The sequence below is a fragment of the Xenopus laevis genome, chromosome 1L, assembly GCF_017654675.1.
Source record: "Xenopus laevis strain J_2021 chromosome 1L, Xenopus_laevis_v10.1, whole genome shotgun sequence".
Taxonomy (NCBI): Eukaryota; Metazoa; Chordata; class Amphibia; order Anura; family Pipidae; genus Xenopus; species Xenopus laevis.
The window spans coordinates 87,517,833-87,537,550 of NC_054371.1; the positions used below are offsets into that span (position 1 = coordinate 87,517,833).

Here is a 19,718-nt window from a genome sequence, read left to right on the forward strand (position 1 = left end):
GACATCGATATTCAACGTCAAAGTATTCCAATTTGATGGTCGAATTTGGAAGTATTTTTATCTTCGAAATTCGACCCTTGATAAATCTGGCCCTTAGTGTTGTGTGCTTTATACTGTGTCTGTGCAAAATAAAAGTTTTTTTCTCCGTAGCCGCAGAATTCTACAATCTGGAATTTGCGTTTGTCCTGGCTGCAGTAGTAGATCCTTTTACAATCTATTGCAGGTAAATTTCCCTTTTTAAATCTTTTAAAACATTTTTAGAACAGCAATGTTTAATGTAAGTCACCGCAACTGACATAATGCTTGATTAACATTAAAACTATTTAAAATGTATAAATAATGTATTAGACCCAATGTCCTGGGGATGGCACTTTGTCAAGATCACTGTGTTTTAGAAGCTACAGTTACTCTTCAGGTTGCATATTTTTATGTATTCATTTTTTTTAAAGGTGTTGTTCACCTTTAAATTAACTTGTTTTATGATGTAGTGAAAAATAATTTGGCATTGGTTTTTTTATTTGTGGTTTTTATTCAGCAGCTTTCCACTTTGCAGTTTCAGCAATCTGGTTGTTAGGGCCCATATTACCCTAGCAACTGTACATTGATTTAAATGAGAGAATGGTATATAAATAGCAGAGGGCCTGAATAGAAAGATGAGTAATATAAAGCAGCATAACAATTAACTTGTAGCGTTACAGAGTATTTGTTTTTTAGATGGGGTCAGTGAAAGCTGAAGGCAAGTCATTTAAAATCTATAAAAAATAAATACTAAAAGTTAAGGTAAGTTAAGGTAAAGGTGAACCACCCCTTTATCGTAGACTAGCGTTGCTGCCTCTCCCCGGAAAGGTAAGCGGGCAGGGGGGGGCGACATTACAGGAGCCGTCTCAGGTGGCTCTTTCCTAAGAAATGGCACTGCTGAAGGGTAACTTCATGTATGAATTGCTTTTCTGGAATAACAGTTATTTATTGGGTTTGTTCTTTGTCAAAATGTGTAAAGGATAATTAGATAATTAGTTTTCATGGATTTATTTGACTTTAAAGAAACTAAAGCAAACATGAAGAAGTTTAGGTAGAGTTTTAAGTAAAAGCTTTACTTCAATGCAAGGTAATGCAGCGTATTGTTAGCATTCTCCAGAATTAAATTACCAGTGGATTCTAAAATTGTACAGCCATTAGATGCCATTATGATTCTTTCAGTATCAATGTATAATTTAAAATATTGCTTTAAATTAGCAGTGGAATAGGACACTCAAAGGCCACGAGATGGCAGTATAATCTTTTATGTGTGAACACAGAATCAAGCCTATTACTTTAATTACTTAAATAGGTTGTTCACCTTTGAAATAACTTTTAGTATGATATAGAGAGTGATATTTTGAGATAATTTGCGATTTGTTTTCATTATTGAAGGTTTTTGAGTTATTCAGCTTTTTATTCAGCAGCTCTTCAATTTGCATTTTAAGCAATCCGGTAACTAGTTCCCAAATTACACTAGCAACCATGCATTGATTTGAATAAGAGACTGGAATATGAATAGGAGAGAGTCTGAAAAAAATGATCAGTAATAAAAAGTAGCAATAACAATACATTTGTAGCCTTACAGAGCATTTGTTTTTTAGAAGGAGACAGCGATGCTCATTTGAAAGCCGGAAAGAATCAGAAGTAAAAGACAAATAACTATAAAACTATAAAAAATAAATAATGAAAACCAATTGAAAGGTTGATTTGAATTGGCCATACTATAATATAATAAAAGTTACCTTAAAGGTGAACCACCCCTTTAAATTATCAGTGTAACATAATAACCAACAGCGATTAGATGACATGATGATCCTTTGTATGTCAAGGCAGCGTTCAGAATATACAATATAAATAATCAGAATATTAACTACAATATAAATTATTAGTGTAAAATAACCCCAATCGCCACACCCAATGGGAAGGTTTTTGGGACATTTCTTTAGACAAAACACACAGAAACTGCTAACGAATATTGGGGGCTGTATCCAGGTTTGAACTGAGATTCAATATAGGCCCTGCCATTTCAGATACATAGAGGCCCAAGCAGCCCCCTCCAGCCCAATAAATAGAGAGTCTATGGCATCTTACAGTAGTGTCTATGGCAGCTTAAAGCACTCCTCTGGCATTTGCAAGAACCCACAAATTGTCATTCCAGGCCTGGCTGTATCTCAGCAAAAGTTTTGCCTCCTTGGTCAGCCAGGTCAGGCATCACAAATGTGCAGTGAAATAAAGGGAAAATATATTCCCCTTTTCATCAGCTCATTCAGAGTCATGCAACCCCTTGTTACCTTGTTAAAGTGATGTATTCTGGGACTAAACAAATGCATGTATAATACCCACTATGTTATCGAATTATAATTATAATTTATTATTACTATTATTAATATGTATTTTTAGAGTGCCAATATAGTGCACAGTGCTGTAAAATAAATGTATTTATACAAAGAAATCACACAAATTACATACATAGAACTTACAGAGTTACATACATAACGACCAGTATCAGTACAAAAGGTGGGGAAGGGAATGAGACATGGTGTGGGAGTGGGCAAGATCAGAAATAAGCAGGGGAGAGATGTAGCATATGGTATTGCATTTGGCAGCTAAACAGAGTGAGGGTAGGCTTCTCTAAATAAGTGTGTTTTAATTGAACTTTTGAAAGTAGAAGGGTTAGAAGAAAGTAGACAGAGTAGTAGAGTAGTGTGGGAGAGAATTCCAGAGGAGGAGTGCAGCCTTGCAAAGTCTTAAATGCGAGCATGTGAGGAGGTAATGAGAGAAGAGTTGAAGAGCAGGTCAGTGAGGAGTGTAGTAATTGGTTGGGTGAGTATTTAGAGATGAGTTCAGAGATGTAGGATGGGGCAGAGCTTTGAATGTCAGGGTCATTAGTATGAATTCTATTCTGAAAGGTAGTAGAAGCCGTTGCAGGGATTGGCAACAGGGCATGGCAGAGGAGGAGCGGTTGCTGAGGCGTATAAGCCAGGTGGCAGTGCTCATTAGGGACTGGAGAGGTGACAGTCTCTGGCAGGGAAGGCCAATTACAGTAGTAGCCAGTACAGTAGGCAGTTACAGTAGTCTAGACGTGACATGATGAAAGAGTGAATAAGAATTTTGGCGATATCTTGGGTGATAAATGATCATATTTTGGATATGTTCCTTAGGTGAAAGTGACATGATTGTGACTTGATATGAGGAGTGAAGAACAATGCAGAATCTAGTATAACCCCAAGGTGATAGTGGAATTTTTAACTATGATAGACACTTCTGGAATGTTACGGATAGTTGGGGGAAAGAGAACCATTTCCGCTTTAGAGAGGTTTCATTTAAGGTAGTGTTGTGACATCCAAGAAGACATAGCAGACAGGAGGAAAAGACCCAGTTAAGAGGTCTGGATTGAGATCAGTAGAGGAGAGAGAGATTTAAGTATCGTCAGCATAGAGGTGGTATTGCAAGAATAAGTGCTACCTAGCAGTACTGCTAAGGCCAACTCAAGTAAAGGAGAAACTCTGCTCAGTGCCAAAAAGTGACATCTCCAACCACCCTGCAGAAAATATTAATGTCCATCAGTATGTGACGGCTTCCCACATTCCCCCTATTCCAACACATTTTAGCCAGATGGTTTCTTATGAGAAGTAACCTAATATGAGTACTTATTGGGCCTTCTCTTTTCCCTTATGAATAAGCACAAGGATAGGTATAGGAGCTCACCCTTCTTGATAGCGCACATACACATACAAGACATCGTACAATGTTTTATCACTACTTATGAATAATTGTAACAGTAATTCACAGTTTTTTACACGGTGTATCCAATGTGCGTTTGATTGATACCAAACAATTCGTCTATTTAAAGCCCTGAACATGTGACAAACACTAGACCCTGACAAAGTGCCAGGAGAGAAGGCAGGAAACGCATAGGTTTCCTCACCAACCAACTGCCACAAGTTCACTAGATGTGCCAAATAAAGCCGCTAGAAAATTGAGCTCAAACTTCTCTTGTGATTCCTTCGATCAGCGCCGTATAGCGGGGTAAATCTGTGCACTTCTCTTTTCCCCACCAGGCTTTGTGGTCTGCTCTGCCTAGTGTTACATTACTGCCTTTGCTACTCAATTTGTAAGGAACCTTGATAAGTATTTTAAATCAAAACTGCAGCAAAAACTATTATACGCTCTCCTTAAGGCTGCGTGTTTTTTCATGTGGAACCACCTATAACTGTACACACTGTAATATATATAGTAGGACTAAGATGATTATCATATCTGGAAAGAATTGAGAGAAATAATCCCATGATAAAACATGAAGCAAAATGCAGAAATGCCCAGCTTCAAGAGTAAAGCAGAATAAATGTAATGTTTTCATGTCAAAATCCAGAAGTGCTAATGTTTAAAAAATGATATTCTCTTTTTACCATCCCTTACTGGTATTTCTATTCTTTTGTGCTATGAGAACATCATGAGTAGATGTTTGTTTCATTATGAATACTATGTTATGTCTGTCCTTGAATGGTATATTGTCTTACCACAGAGCTTTCCATCTGGAGGCCCAGCTCTTCAAAGGATTTTTATGTCCCCAAGTCTTCTCAAGAACTCTTTGCATAGTATGTCAGTATTTCCACCACCGCCCCCAAGGTTTTTCTATTGAATTGTGCAAGCAGTTCTAAACAAGTTATTTTTTGGAAGGGGGGAACATAAAAATCACAAATAAATCTGATTAGGGACAAAGAACAGATTTGCAACAACTACACCACATGTTAGAAACCAAAGTTCTTCCTGCTCCCTTCCATATCTTGTCATGGGGCCCCCATTAAAACTTTGGTGCTAGGCATTAACTACCAGGGCTGAATGAGAATCAAAATAGGCTGTAGCATTTCAGGTACACAGAGGCCCAAACAGCCCCCCACCAGCCCAAAAAATAGTGACAGTCTATGTAATGTTACAGCAGCCCCTCTGGCATTTGCCGGAACTCACTGAGCTGTCCGGGCTAGCACTCTACACTCTTTCACCATTCTCTGAACAAGGAGAGGAGTTAAAACAAACAATTGGTTTCTGCCAGGGGCCTTTATGGGTCCTTGGCCTAAGGCAGCTTTTTGGATGCTGAGGGGAGGTCACATCTGTAGCGCAGAGAGCTCATTGTGCTCTCTGCACTAGAAGAGCTAAAATTATAATTTAAGAAGCAGTATTTCAGCTCTTGAAGTTAACGCATATAGTTGAGCATTACTTCTAGTTGTGGCTACTTGACATGAATGCACACTTTACACACTCTTAGGGTAGACAAGACTGAATGCCTCTACTGATCACCACTTAAAGGAGAAGGAAAGGCTTGGTGCACTTGGGGGTGCCAAATGTTAGGCAACCCAAGTGACTTACCTGAAACCCCAGGCCAGTGCTCCTATCAGCAGACAACTGTACCGGCCCGGGGTTATACCAGTGAGAACCACAGAGCAATCTTCTTCCGTCTTCCTCTGTCTTTGCGTGGCTGCGCATGCGCAATAGAACAAAGACAAACTTTAACTAAAAAGTTGGCTATTTCGTTCAATTGCGCATGCTTTTGCCCCAGGAAAGACGGAAGTGGATCGCTCCATGGTGCTCACTGGTATAACCCTGGGCCTGGGCAGTTTTCTGCTGATAGGAGCACCGGCCCGGGGTTTCAGGTAAGTCCATACAATCACTTGCCAGTGCCTAACATTTGGCACCCCAAGTGCACCAAGCCTTTCCTTCTCCTTTAATAAACTGTTTGGAATGAAAGTGAGCAGGTCTGCTCTCCACTTCAGAGCACAGGAACTAGTGGCATGGCCCTTGAATCGATTGCTGCCTGCAAGTCTGGTGGGTGTGGAGAGGCCCACAGGTGTCCCACCATCTACCCGCTAACTTGCATATCATTCTGTGGAGCAAATTAGGTGTCTCAGGAGGCACAACCCGCTCTGTCCTTATGACCTGCACATGGCTGCTGTGCCTCCTAACACTGCTGTCTGCATCACTCAAAAATACAAAAAAAAATACAGCTGATGTTTTTAACCAGTAAATGCTACCTGTTAATTGGTTGCTATGGGTTACAAGACCTTGTGCAAACCTTTTCAAATGTATTACATTTCCCAGTTACTGTAACAGATGTAATTGGACACAAACAGGGATTGGTTGAGGATGCAAGAAGGAATAACATAAGCCAACTTCACAAGTTATTTTCAAGCTATATTGCAATAATGAAAAATTGTATTAACACTACAAAGCAATGGTGCAAATTTACATAAGTCAGTTACACTTGGGTAGTATTTCCTGCCACAATAAATAAGGAAGGGTTTGTTTCCGAAACAATACATTAGCTGTTTTTCGTTTTTCAGCTGTGAGGTAAAAATAGGAGGTTTTCCTAACATCAGACTTCAATACTTTTTACAGTAAGTATGTTTGATCTGGTGGTAAATAAAAAGGGAAAGTTTCAAACGAATAAGTTCCATATTAATAGGTTGAAGTAGAAAATATGATTTTCCCCTAATACATCTTTTTGATGTGTGCCAAAATGATTTCATCTGAGCAAAGATAAAACTACACGCTGAACAGTTGGCTACATACAGTAACTATTTCTTAATTAAGCCGTTTAGTGATGATGATACAGAACCTAATTTAAAGGACTGGTTATATCATTAAACAGGTGGGTGGTCCTGCAATACCAGCTCTCCATAGTCACTTTAAATATTAGGACTGGGGTTATTAAATATAGTCATTTAAAAATACTTATGCCCATATTCAATGATTTATGATGTTTTTATCATTGGTTGTAAGTTGGTAAAGTGCTAACCCCATTCCTCCAAACTGGAAACATGTGATGCCTATGGCACAACATAATTTATTTAAATCCTTTTTTAGAGACCTATATTCCTTGGGTCCCACATTATTTGTCAAGAAAGACAGCTTATTAAAACTCCTCCAATGATGTCAGTGGACCTACTGGGGCACCAGTGGGCCCCATCAGTGCAGGTCCAGCACAGTTGCACCCCTACTATTTTTGCTACTGCCTGACAGGCCAACCAGCTGGTAAAGGGGTGAATTTAGCACTGCCTTTTTTCTGTTATCTCTCTCTTTTTCTTTTCTTAATTTCTCTTTGTGTGTGTGTTTTTCATTGTATGAGCATAATTTAGGAGGAAGAGGAAGTAGAGTGGACATTCTGGCAGTGAGTTAGGTTAGGTACAGCAAGCTCTACCAAAGTAGACAACAAGCCAGTGTCCAAACCACGTGGGACCAACCAGAGACTACACACCCATAGGCATATTTATTAACACTGGAGACAAACATCACCGGTGATGTTGCCCATATCAACCAATCAGCAATTCGATTTGAACAGTCACCTACAAGTTAGAAAGCAATAAATTTGCCCTACGGAGTGAAGTCCAGTGTTCTGTTATTGAGTTTGAAAACTTGTAACATGTAACTCAACAAAGAATTCTGCACAGGCAAACAAGTATTTATATTCTATAGTTTTACTTTTAGTGCAGTCAGCAGCATGGCAGGATCAGGAAGTGTAATCTCAGTTGCAGCAGTAAGGGCAGAGACAGACGAGAAGATTTGGGGAGATTAGTCACCTGGCCACAAGTCGCCTTTTCTTTGGGCAACTAATGTCCCCAGAACTGCCTCCCCGCCTGCTAGAATTTAAATCGCCGGTGGGATGGCACTCGAAAAGTTTAGTTTTCCGAAGTCGCCCGAAGTTTCCTCATCAGGCGACTAAATCTCCCCGAATCTTCTCATCTGTCTCTGCCCTAAAGAGTAAATTTGACAGTGGCTTACTGGTAGAAAGACTGCATATGTACTGTCTGCATTGAGTACCGATTCTGGCCCTGGGGTCCCTGGAGGGCGATGCCCACAAAATGCCACACCTCTGGGATCTGTTATCCTGAAACCCCTTATCCAGAAAACTCAGATTTATGGGAAAATCATCTCCCACAGAATCCATTTTAATAAAGTAATTCAAAGTTTTTAAACTTTTTTTCTCTGTAATAATAAAACAGTACCTTGTACTTGATCCTAACTAAGATTTAATTAATCCTCACTGGAGGGAAAACAATCCTATTGGATTTCTTTAGTTTAATTCAATTTTTAGTAGACCTAAGGTATTGAGCTCCAAATTACTTAAAGATCCCTTATCTAGCAAACCCCAAACTTGATAGCAGGTCCCATACGGATAATCCCATTTACAAGGGTTGTATGGAGGGTTTGGTGTAGTCACAGACCTAAGAACTAGGTTCTTCAATTTAGTGCAGAGGGAGAATAAGATGCTTCAACAGTTTGCTGTGGACTTGCAAGACCTATACAATAAATTGATTAAGGCAGGCATTTGAGACCTAGCAGTGGATATTGAATCCAAAGTTTTTACTCAATCAGTTTATGCCCGGCCTCCAACAATTAAGAGTGGAGTTGAAATATAAAATCCAGACTGACAGTACCACCCTATTTCAAGCTTCAAGCTCAATCTTGATTGAGGCTGTTGAGAGGAGTTAGGAAGGTGAGCTGGAAAAGAATCTGTAGACTCCCATGACAGCTGTTACAACATATTTAACCAGTCTAGCAGCAGGAGGGCTATACAGGAACCTAGAGGGAATGGGGAAGAGTTGCTGGAAACCTGGGGGTCCTTGGGACCTGACCCTGTGTGACTGCTGAGCTTTAGTGATGATAGGCCACTGGTTATTACATAGTACTTAGGTTTAAAAGAAGACACGTCAATCTTTTATGTCTGTATAGCTTACTGCTAGTTGATCCAGAGAAAGGCAAAAAAAAACCTTCGAAAGCTTTTCCAATTTGCCTCATAGAGAGGGGAAAATTCCTTTCCTGACTCCAAGATGGCAATCACACCAATCACCTTCTTGAAGCTATCTACTGTATCTGCCAGTATAACCGATTCAAGGAGAGAATTCCACAACTTCACAGCTTTCATTGTAAAAAAAAAAAAACCTTTCTGAATATTATGATTGAACCTTTTTTCTTCTAATTGGAATAAATGACCTAGTTATCATATCTCCCCTTAAGTTTATCTACAAGGACTCCAAGGCCCTTCTCTATTATGGATTTGCCTTAAGGGTCCTATTAAAGGGGTCATTAGCATTTAGTATAATGCAGAGAGTGATATTATATAGTGAATAAAGTACCCCCTTTTGTAAAATATAGGGATATTATAAGTTACCGAGGAGTTTCATGACCATATAAAAACACGAGGCCGAAGGCCGAGTGTTTTTATACAGGTCATGGAACTCCGAGGTAACTTCTAATATCCTCATATTTTACAACTGGGGGTACTTTATTTATTATAATACACAAATTTCAATGAGTCATGTGACAGAAATGACATCAGAACTCACCGTTTATAACTGATGACATCAGAACTCACCGTTTATAAGGATATAATTTCATGGCTTTTGTGTATTATAAGACAATATGCAAATGGTTTTCATTTTGTATAATTTGTGGTATTGAGTTATTTGGCTTTTTAGAATCATAGGAGATTGTCTGAATAGTCATAATAAAAAGTAGCAATCACAGTACATTTGTAGTCTTGCAGAGCATTCGTTTTTTAGTTGCGCTCTCTGACTCCCATTTGAAAGCTGGAAAGAGTAAGGTTAACTATCAAAAAGAAGAAATGAAGGCCAATTAAAAAGTTGCTTAGAATTAGGTATTCTATAATATACTAAAAAGTAACTTAACCACTCCCCATATCATATTACATATTTTTACATCCGGATTTACCTCTGGATTACAATTTTTACACTGATACATTACTTAAAATACTCTTCACAAAGTCATTATTATGTTTAATAAAGTGGACCCAATACAGAAGTAGAGAATGTACCACTGACAACCACCCTCTGTACCTGATCCTGTAGCCCTGTTTCCTATCCATGTATAAATAACTTTACTAAGCCCAACTGACCTTAGATTAGAAAGAAGTTTGTCTGTATAAAATGCTTTGACAGAATCCAAATAGTTCACATCTACAGTAACCCCACTGTCCAAATTCTTACTAACCTCATCATAAAGAGCAATCAAATTTGTTTGACACGACCTATCTTTCATAAAGCCATGCTAATTACTGCTCATAATGTCTTTCTTTAGAACACAATATGAAGGGGATTGCTTATCAATTCTATATAATATAGATAGAACAACTTGTCTGTCCCCAGATATAGAGACTTTGGCCTTCATTAAATAAAGAGGGTTCCAGGACCTAGAGAGAATGGCCTTTGGGGTGACCCTGTCAGCTGCAGCGATGGGCGTCACCTGGTTGTACATTTAGTTGTCTGGTAGTGATTGCTGTGAAGGAGGTTATGGTTGTTAGGGGGGAAGACTGGGCTGTAATTCTCAGTATAAATATTGTTCAAGAGTTGGATGGACAGCTCTAAGCAGACGCAGGTCATGAAGGGAGAACTGCCACGACAGGTAGATAAGTAGTGTGAACAGCAACAAGTGCTTCAGTGTTTGGTGGGAAAAGCACACTAGCCAAACAGCTTCTCTGCATTTATAGTGGACATGAGCTCCTATTGCAGGGCATTACAGTACCCCTGTAACCCTGCAACACGTTTGTTTGATATCTTGGTCTGGACAGTGAGAGCAAGAAGGGTAGGTGTCGGCTAAAAATAGGAGCCATGCTGAAGTACCAGTGACTATGACCACTAACATAGCTGCTGTTTGCTATTGTTTGAAAGGACCCTCAATACCGAGATGCTTCCCTGACAAACCAGAACAGCACACCATTTTACAACAACTGTGGTGCCCTCAGTTAGATTCATCAGAGACTCAAAGACAGACACTATGAGCCATTTTACTTTGACACTGATTATGCTTTTTATGTCCAATTCAGGAACAGTACTTGACCTTTCCCTTTCCCAGTACTTTCACTTGCTGGGATGCATTCTGCTTCCCAGGACTGAAGAGTCTCAGGATAAACTAAGGGCTAAGTTAGACTTAAAACTGCATTTATCATTGCTGAGATACTGCATTAACAATGATATGGTGCTAATATATTTAGGTAATGTAATTTTTTTCTATAAATTTGAGAAACATCTGCTTGCTTTGCAGGCAGTAGCACTGAATGCTTGCTTGTTATCTGCACCAATGTTGGCACACGCAGATTGTGATCTGCTATTCCAGCTGTTAGCTGTACAAAGACAGCAATTTACAAGGAGTGCCATTCTGGTTCAGAATAGTAGAGAAAGAGTTGTGGCAAATGCAAGCCACATCTTAGATGTGAACCCAAAAGGCTATAGTTTGCTAAAGTTAGTGTCAGGACTTGTCAGGTTTCGAACCCTGATCTGTGTGACATTATTCTCCTGAACACCTGCGACTTTTTGACAGCCCTGTTAAGCTTTACCATACTAATTCTGTTCTCAGAAGGTTCTCATTTACACCAGGCAATGGTTATGCTGATAATTGCCTTATTAATGACCTATTTACGCCCATCCCTTCATGCTTCCCTTTGTTAGATCATTGAGTCCCCTTCCTTGGTCTGGCCTTTTGCTCCTGAGTTCCATGTTCCTGAGTTCCTTGATTCTTGAGTTCTTTTGTTGTCCCTTCCTGGTTATCCTTCCCTGCATACTTGATCTCCTGGTTTTACCAGCCCTGATCTTCTGCTTGATTACAGAGTGTCAAGGCCGCCGGGAGCATGGAGAGACGCGTCTGAATTACCCACGCAGGTTGAAGACCTCATTGCTTTGTCTGTCAAGGTGGACACCCGTCAGAGAGAACATCAAGCTGATAGGGACCGAGTCAAGAAGTTTCAACCCATGCTGGCTCCTCGCTTTCAAAGATCCCTATTACCTCCTACCCCCCAGCAGCCTTCTGTTATTCCTCCGGAGGAACCTATGCAAGTCGGAAGAGCTCGTCTCTCTGAACAGGAGAAACTCCGGAGACGTACGGCTGGACTTTGTCTCTACTGTGGGGGTCAATCTCATTTTGCCAACTCCTGTCCAGTGAAGCCTCAGAGTTCCCCTCTTCAAGGTAACCTTGGAAAGACTCATGTAGGGGGTATTACTCCGAAGTCACAAGAAAACTTTCACAGGTTTCTTCTGCCTTTACAGATCCGTCTGTCATCTAAGACCGTTGTTGGCTCAGCTTTTATTGACTCTGGAACTACCGGAAATTTCATGGACGCTCTCTTTGCCAAGCATATGAATGTTCCCCTGTTTCCATTGACTCCTCCACTTCGAGTAACCGCCATTGATGACCGACCCCTTGAATCCGAGTTTATCTCTATGACGACTGGGGAATTGCCTGTGCAGGTTGGGACTTTACTGTAAGGCCCAAAGGCTTCAGGAGTAGTGAGGACCAGGGGAGGAGGTAGCAATGTCCAAGTTCGCAGTACAGATTAGGATAAGACGAGAGAATGGTCAACAGGCAACAAGGTCAGTCCAGGCAGAAGAGGTTCAAGGTCGAGGAATTCAGGCAAAAGGTCGGTACACAATAACAAAGATTCACAAGATCACACCCAGGAGTAGCAAGCTAAAACCTATAATTGGGCACTGATGGATTTCCAGAGCTCCTTAATATAGGCCTAGATTTGGCACCAATTTTGGATGCATCGGCGTCATGACGTGTGCGCGAACGCGCTGGCGTCAGCGACCGACGCTCTGACATGTGCGACCGATGCCGGCGCAAATTATTGACGCCGACGTCCGTTCCGTCGCCGGCGACCAATCAGGGTGCGGGAAGAGGCCGGCATCATCCAGCTGCGTCCGTGAGGAACCAGGGAGCCACCATCCTGGACGCCATCTTGGCCACCATTTTGGAAACCGATCTCGGACTCCATTACAGTACCCCCCTCCCTAGGGGGGGCCTCAGGACCACCTGGGTTAGAAGGAAACTGCCGATGAAATTTTCGGACCAGGAGAGGAGCATGGACATCTGAACTTCTTACCCAGGAGCACTCCTCCGGGCCGAACCCCTTCCACTCAATGAGGTATTGTAGGGTGCCCCTCGAAATCCGGGAGTCCAGGATTCTTTTCACCTCAAACTCCTGATGACCGTCCACCACGACAGGAGCTGAGGAAGAAGAAGAAGAAGTACCTGCAGGTTTGAGCAAGGAGACATGGAAGGCGTTCGGAATCCGCATCTCCGAGGGAAGTTGTAAACGGGCAGCCACCGGATTGATGATCTCAGAGATGGAGAAGGGACCAATAAACTTGGGACCAAGTTTAGGAGAGGGGACTTTGAGACGAATGTTCCGTGTAGATAGCCAAACCTTGTCACCGGGTGCATACAGAGGGGAAGGAATTCTTCTTTGATCAGCGAATCTTTTCTGGACCAAGGAACTTTTCTCTAGATTGAAAACAGTGGCGTGCCAGATGGCCGACATGTGGGCAGCTTGGTCATTGGCGGCAGGGACATTAGTGAGTAATAAGTCCTGAGGAAAAGCCAAAGGGTTAAGACCATACATACAGAAAAAAGGAGATTTTTCAGAAGAAACATGTAAGGCATTATTATGTGCGAATTCAGCCCACGGAAGCAGATCAGCCCAATCGTCTTGGCACAAAGATACATGGCATCGGAGAAATTGTTCAAGGGCCTGGTTAACCCTCTCTGCCGCTCCATTAGACTGTGGATGGTAAGAAGAAGAAAACTGAAGAGAGACACCAAGGGCTTTACACAGGGACCTCCAAAACTTGGAAACAAATTGAGATCCACGGTCAGAGACAATTTCGGCAGGGAAACCGTGGAGGCGAAAAATGTGTTTAATAAACAATGAGGAAAGTTCAGGAGCAGAGGGGAGTTTCCGAAGAGGAGTAAAATGTGCCACTTTGCTGAATCTATCAATCACCACCCAAATAACTGTGTAACCAGAGGAATTAGGGAGATCCACAATGAAGTCCATAGATAGATGAGTCCATGGGCGAGAAGGAATAGGTAGTGGTAGGAGTAACCTCTTAGGAGGGGAACATCCAGACTTGGATACAGCACACACAGAGCAAGAGGAAACAAAGTCTTTGACATCTTTTCTTAGGGAAGGCCACCATACAAGACGAGACAGAAGTTCAGTAGTCTTTTTGATTCCAGGATGACCGGCCTGCTTGGAGCTGTGGGACTGAACCAGAATGGAATGACGAAGTTCAGGAGGGACAAAGGCAACACCAACAGGAGTTCCTACAGGAGCAGAAGATTGAACAGACAATAATTGAGAGGCCAAGGAGGGAAATAGAGCAGCGATGATCTTTGTAGGAGGCACAATGGATTCCGGTTCTGCAGAAGTGAGATCTTCGAGAAAAAAGCTTCTAGAAAGAGCGTCCGCCTTCTTGTTCCTAGCACCAGGCCGAAAGGTTAGAATGAAATTAAAACGAGAGAAGAATAGTGCCCACCTAGCTTGACGAGGATTGAGGCGTTTGAGTGTCTGGATATACTCTAGATTTTTATGGTCCGTATAGATGGTCACAGGGACGGAAGAACCTTCCAGCAAATGTCTCCATTCCTCTAGAGCAAGTTTGACGGCCAGTAACTCACGATTTCCTACATCATAATTTTGTTCAGGAGAGGTGAATTTTTTCGAAAAGAAGGCACAGGGATGTAGTTTTCCATCAGTAGACGCTCTTTGGGACAAAATTGCTCCAGCACCGACATCTGAAGCATCAACTTCAATGAAGAATGGTTGGAAAGGTTCAGGGTGTCTGAGAATGGTAGCGGAAGAAAAAGAAGTTTTAAGAGTCTTGAATGCTTCCAAAGCTAAAGGTGGCCAATGCTGAGGCTTACCCCCTTTTCAGATAAGAGAAAGAATGGGAGCAATCTTGGATGAAAACCCCTTGATGAATTGTCTATAATAGTTAGCGAAGCCAATGAATCTTTGGATAGCTTTAACACTGGTGGGGAGAGGCCAGTCCTGGATAGCGGAGATTTTGGCAGGATCCATTCTGAAGCCCTGTTGAGAAATGATGTAACCAAGGAAGGAGATGGACGAAACCTCAAAGGAGCACTTATCCAATTTGGCGAATAAGTTATTTCTCCGCAGACGGGAAAGGACTTCTTGGACTTGAAGACGGTGCTCAGCAAGGTTCCTGGAAAAAACAAGAATATCGTCCAAGTACACCACCACGTATTGGCCCAACAAATCTCTGAAAATGTCATTTACAAATTCTTGGAAAACCGCGGGGGCGTTACAGAGGCCGAATGGCATCACTAGATACTCATAATGCCCGTCAGAAGTGTTGAATGCGGTCTTCCATTCATCTCCTTCTCTGACCCGGATTAAATTGTAGGCCCCACGAAGATCTAACTTGGTAAAAAGACAAGCCCCCTTGAGTTGGTCGAACAGTTCAGAGATGAGGGGAAGGGGATAACGGTTTTTAATTGTAATTTTATTTAAACCCCTATAGTCAATGCAGGGCCGCAAACCTCCATCTTTCTTTTCTACAAAGAAGAAGCCGGCCCCAGCCGGGGAAGAAGAAGGACGAATAAAGCCTCTTTGCAGATTCTCTTGGATGTATTCCTTCATGGCACAGGTTTCAGAAGGGGAAAGCCGATAGGTGCGACCCCTGGGAGGCATGGACCCAGGAAGAAGTTCGATGGGGCAATCATAGGGGCGATGGGGAGGCAGGACTTCGACAGACTTTTTATTGAAGACATCAGAAAAGGCTTGATAAACAGAGGGCAGAGAAGAATTTGGAGACACAGATGAAACTTTAATGATGGATTTGGTAGTTAAACAATTTTGTTGGCAGAAAGAACTCCATCGGGAGATCTGAGACGAAGCCCAGTCTATTACTGGGTTGTGGATATTCAGCCAGGGCAAACCAAGCACAATGGGAGTAGATGGACAGTCAATTAAAAGGAAAGACAATCTTTCAAGATGCATGGTTCCCACAATAACAGAAAGTTCATCGGTGGAGTGAGAAATAATAGCAGAAGACAATGGACGATCATCAATCGCCAATGCACGAAGGGGGACAGCCAGGGATCGCAGGGGAATGGAGTGACTTTCAGCGAAGACTTTATGAAATTCCCAGCTGCGCCAGAGTCAAGGAAGGCTTCAGAAGAAATCGTCTGGGTTCCAAAACGAATCTGCACAGGAAGGAGGAAGCGTTGAGCAGAAGAATGGGGAGAAGGACCAATTCCACCCAGGTAAGTCTCCCCAGTCTTACCTAGGTGCTGGCGTTTCCCGGCTTCACTGGGCACTCATAGGCGAAGTGGGATTTTCCACCACAGTAGAGGCAAAGTCCAGCAGCCCTTCTCCAAAGCTTTTCCTGTTCGGTAAGACGGGCCCGTCCGATCTGCATAGGTTCTTCCGTAGGCAGGAAGGAAGAAGCAGAAGCCGCAGGAGTTGGAGAAGGCAAGGTGGAAGCCGGATTGGGAAGGAAGGGTCTTTGAAAACGAGGAGCCAGGGTAGGTTGGAACCTGTGGAATCTCTTGGTTGGGGAGCGCTCTCTGTCGAGCTCAGCTTGAAACTCCCTCTGCCGAGTATCAACCTTTATGGCCAAGGCGACTAGATCTTCCCAGCGGGATGGAATTTCCCTGGACACCAGATCATTTTTGATGCGCATCGCCAGGCCGTTGTAGAAGGCAGCGTGATACCCGTCATTATTCCACGAAGTCTCAGCAACTAGGGTGCGAAACTCGATGGCGTACTCTGGGACAGGGCAAGTTCCCTGTTGAAGTTGGAACAGGCGTGCAGAAGAAGCAGTGGCACGACCCGGAGCATCAAACACAGTACGGAGTTCGCGAACGAAGGACCTGGCATTGTCAATGATAGGATCTTCCTTCTCCCATAGAGGTGAAGCCCACTCCAATGCCTTCCCTTGCAGGCGGGAGAATATGAAGCCCACCTTGGCACGCTCGGAGACAAATTGGCCGGGTAAAAGTGCAAACTGGACCTCGCACTGGTTGACAAACCCGCGGCAAGCTTCGGGGTCACCACTGTAGAGTGGGGGAGCCGGAATGCGGGGCTCGGAGACCTGGAGTGGAGACACAGGTACAGGTACGGGAACAGGGTCAGCGGGTGTTAGGGCCGACAACTTTGCCAGTATTGTTTCCAGGGCCTGACAAAAATGAGACTGTTGTACCTCATAGGACTGCATCCGAGAAGCCAGTCCACGAAGCGCTCCACCGACATCAGGTGGCGCTGGGGTTTCCTCCGAAGGGTCCATGGCCCAATTATAGTGTAAGGCCCAAAGGCTTCAGGAGTAGTGAGGACCAGGGGAGGAGGTAGCAATGTCCAAGTTCGCAGTACAGATTAGGATGAGACGAGAGAATGGTCAACAGGCAACAAGGTCAGTCCAGGCAGAAGAGGTTCAAGGTCGAGGAATTCAGGCAAAAGGTCGGTACACAATAACAAAGATTCACAAGATCACACCCAGGAGTAGCAAGCTAAAACCTATAATTGGGCACTGATGGATTTCCAGAGCTCCTTAATATAGGCCTAGATTTGGCGCCAATTTTGGACGCATCGGCGTCATGACGTGTGCGCGAACGCGCTGGTGTCAGCGACCGACGCCGGCGCAAATTATTGACGCCGACGTCCGTTCCGTCGCCGGCGACCAATCAGGGTGCGGGAAGAGGCCGGCATCATCCAGCTGCGTCCGTGAGGAACCAGGGAGCCACCATCCTGGACGCCATCTTGGCCACCATTTTGGAAACCGATCTCGGACTCCATTACATTTACATAAAGAAAAGTTATCGTTCCTGATTATTTCCTGTCCTTCTGTTCCAGTCGTCTTGGGGCTTCCTTGGTTACGCCTGCATAACCCTATCATTGACTGGTCCTCGGGGCAGGTTTCCCGTTGGAGTCCGTACTGCCAACAGCACTGCCTTCCTGCTGAACCCATCCAGAGGGTGAATATTTCTACATCTGATTTGAAGACGATTCCCTCCTTTTACAAGGAATTCTCTGATGTCTTCTGTAAAAAGTCTGCAGAATTTCTCCCTCCTCATCGTCTCTACGATTGTCCAGTTGATCTCCTGCCTGGAACCATGCCTCCTAGAGGTCGCACTTATCCTCTCTCCCCAGGTGAGACCTCTGCCATGAAGGAATATATCCAAGAAAATCTCCAGCAGGGAATTATTCGCCCTTCTACTTCTCCTGCAGGGGCTGGATTCTTCTTCGTAGAGAAGAAGGATGGAGGCCTACGTCCTTGTATTGACTACCGGGGACTTAATAAAATCACAGTTAAGAACCGGTATCCATTGCCTCTGATTGCAGAACTTTAGACCAACTGAAGGGGGCTAAAATCTTCACTAAGTTGGATCTCCGTGGGGCGTATAATCTCGTCCGCATCCGTGAGGGTGACGAATGGAAGACAGCATTCAAAACTCGTGATGGGCACCATGAATACCTCGTGATGCCCTTTGGTCTCTGCAATGCCCCCGCTGTCTTCCAAGAATTTGTGAATGACATTTTCCGGGATCTCTTGGGAAAGTTTGTGGTCGTGTACCTTGATGACATCCTGATTTTCTCCAGGGACCTAGCAAGCCATCGCTCCCAGGTGAAGGAAGTACTCTCTAGTTTGAGGAAGAACTCCCTCTTTGCCAAGTTGGAGAAATGCGTGTTTGAAGTGTCCAAGATTCCTTTTCTGGGCTATATCATCTCCCCAGAGGGTTTCAAGATGGATCCTGTGAAAGTGTCTGCAATCCAAGAGTGGCCCCTACCGCTGAGCACCAAGGCAATCCAGAGATTCATTGGTTTTGCCAATTACTCCCGGCAATTCATTAAGGGGTTCTCTTCTCGTATTGCACCTATCCTGGCCCTCATCCGAAAAGGGGGTAAACCCAGCTCATGGCCCCCACCTGCTATTGAAGCTTTTCAATCCTTGAAGGATGCCTTCACTTCTGCTTCGGTTTTCCGCCATCCTGATCCGGAGTCACCTTTCTTCATCGAGGTGGATGCTTCTGAAGTTGGAGCTGGAGCTATCCTGTCCCAAAGACATTCCTCTGATGGAAAGTTGCACCCATGTGCGTATTTCTCTAAGAAGTTCTCTCCTGCCGAACAAAATTATGACGTAGGAAATCGTGAAACTCTTGGCCGTCAAGCTTGCCTTAGAAGAGTGGCGTCACCTCCTTGAAGGTTCCTTGATTCCAGTCACGATCTACACAGATCATAAGATCTTGAGTTCATTCAATCTCTCAAGAGGCTGAATCCCAGACAAGCAAGGTGGGCTCTCTTCTTCTCTGGATTTAACTTTGTCTTGACTTATCGCCCAGGCTCCAAGAATCGGAAAGCCGATGCTCTGTCCCGAAGTTTCACTCTGGTGGATCGTTCTCCTGAAAGACAAGAGCCAATTATCCCTCCTGTCAAGATCATCGCTTCTTTGTACCCAAATTTGACCAAATCCTGGCCGGTCAATCGTCTGCCCCTCCTGATACCCCCATCGGAATGGCATTTGTACCTCCTGAACTTCGTCTGCCTATCCTGCAACAGACTCATAGCTCCAAGCAAGCTGGACATCCTGGTCCTGCTAAGACTCTTGAACTATTACGGCGTCTAGTCTGGTGGCCGACTATTCGTAAAGATGTCAAAGACTTTGTTGCTGCTTGTACTGTCTGTGCCACTTCCAAGCCTAGCCATTCTCGCCCTAGCGGGTTACTACAGCCATTGCCTGTCCCCTCTCGTCCATGGACTCATTTGGACTTCATAGTCGAACTTCCTCCCTCCAGTGGGAACACTGTCATCTGGGTCGTCATTGATCGCTTTAGCAAGATGGCCCACTTCATCCCGTTACGGAAGCTTCCATCCGCGGTGGAATTGTCTCAAT

At 43.5% G+C, this 19,718-nt stretch overlaps 1 protein-coding gene across 1 annotated transcript in view; it reads left to right on the forward strand.

Moving 5' to 3' along the window:
- Positions 1–202: 202 nt before the first annotated feature.
- cxcl13.L (C-X-C motif chemokine ligand 13 L homeolog) overlaps positions 203–19,718 on the forward strand; it is a 31,674-nt gene continuing 12,158 nt past the window's right edge. The window contains exon 1 of the mRNA XM_018252759.2: positions 203–223. The gene's annotated coding sequence lies outside the window, so the exon portion shown is untranslated. The remainder of the gene's footprint in view (positions 224–19,718) is intronic.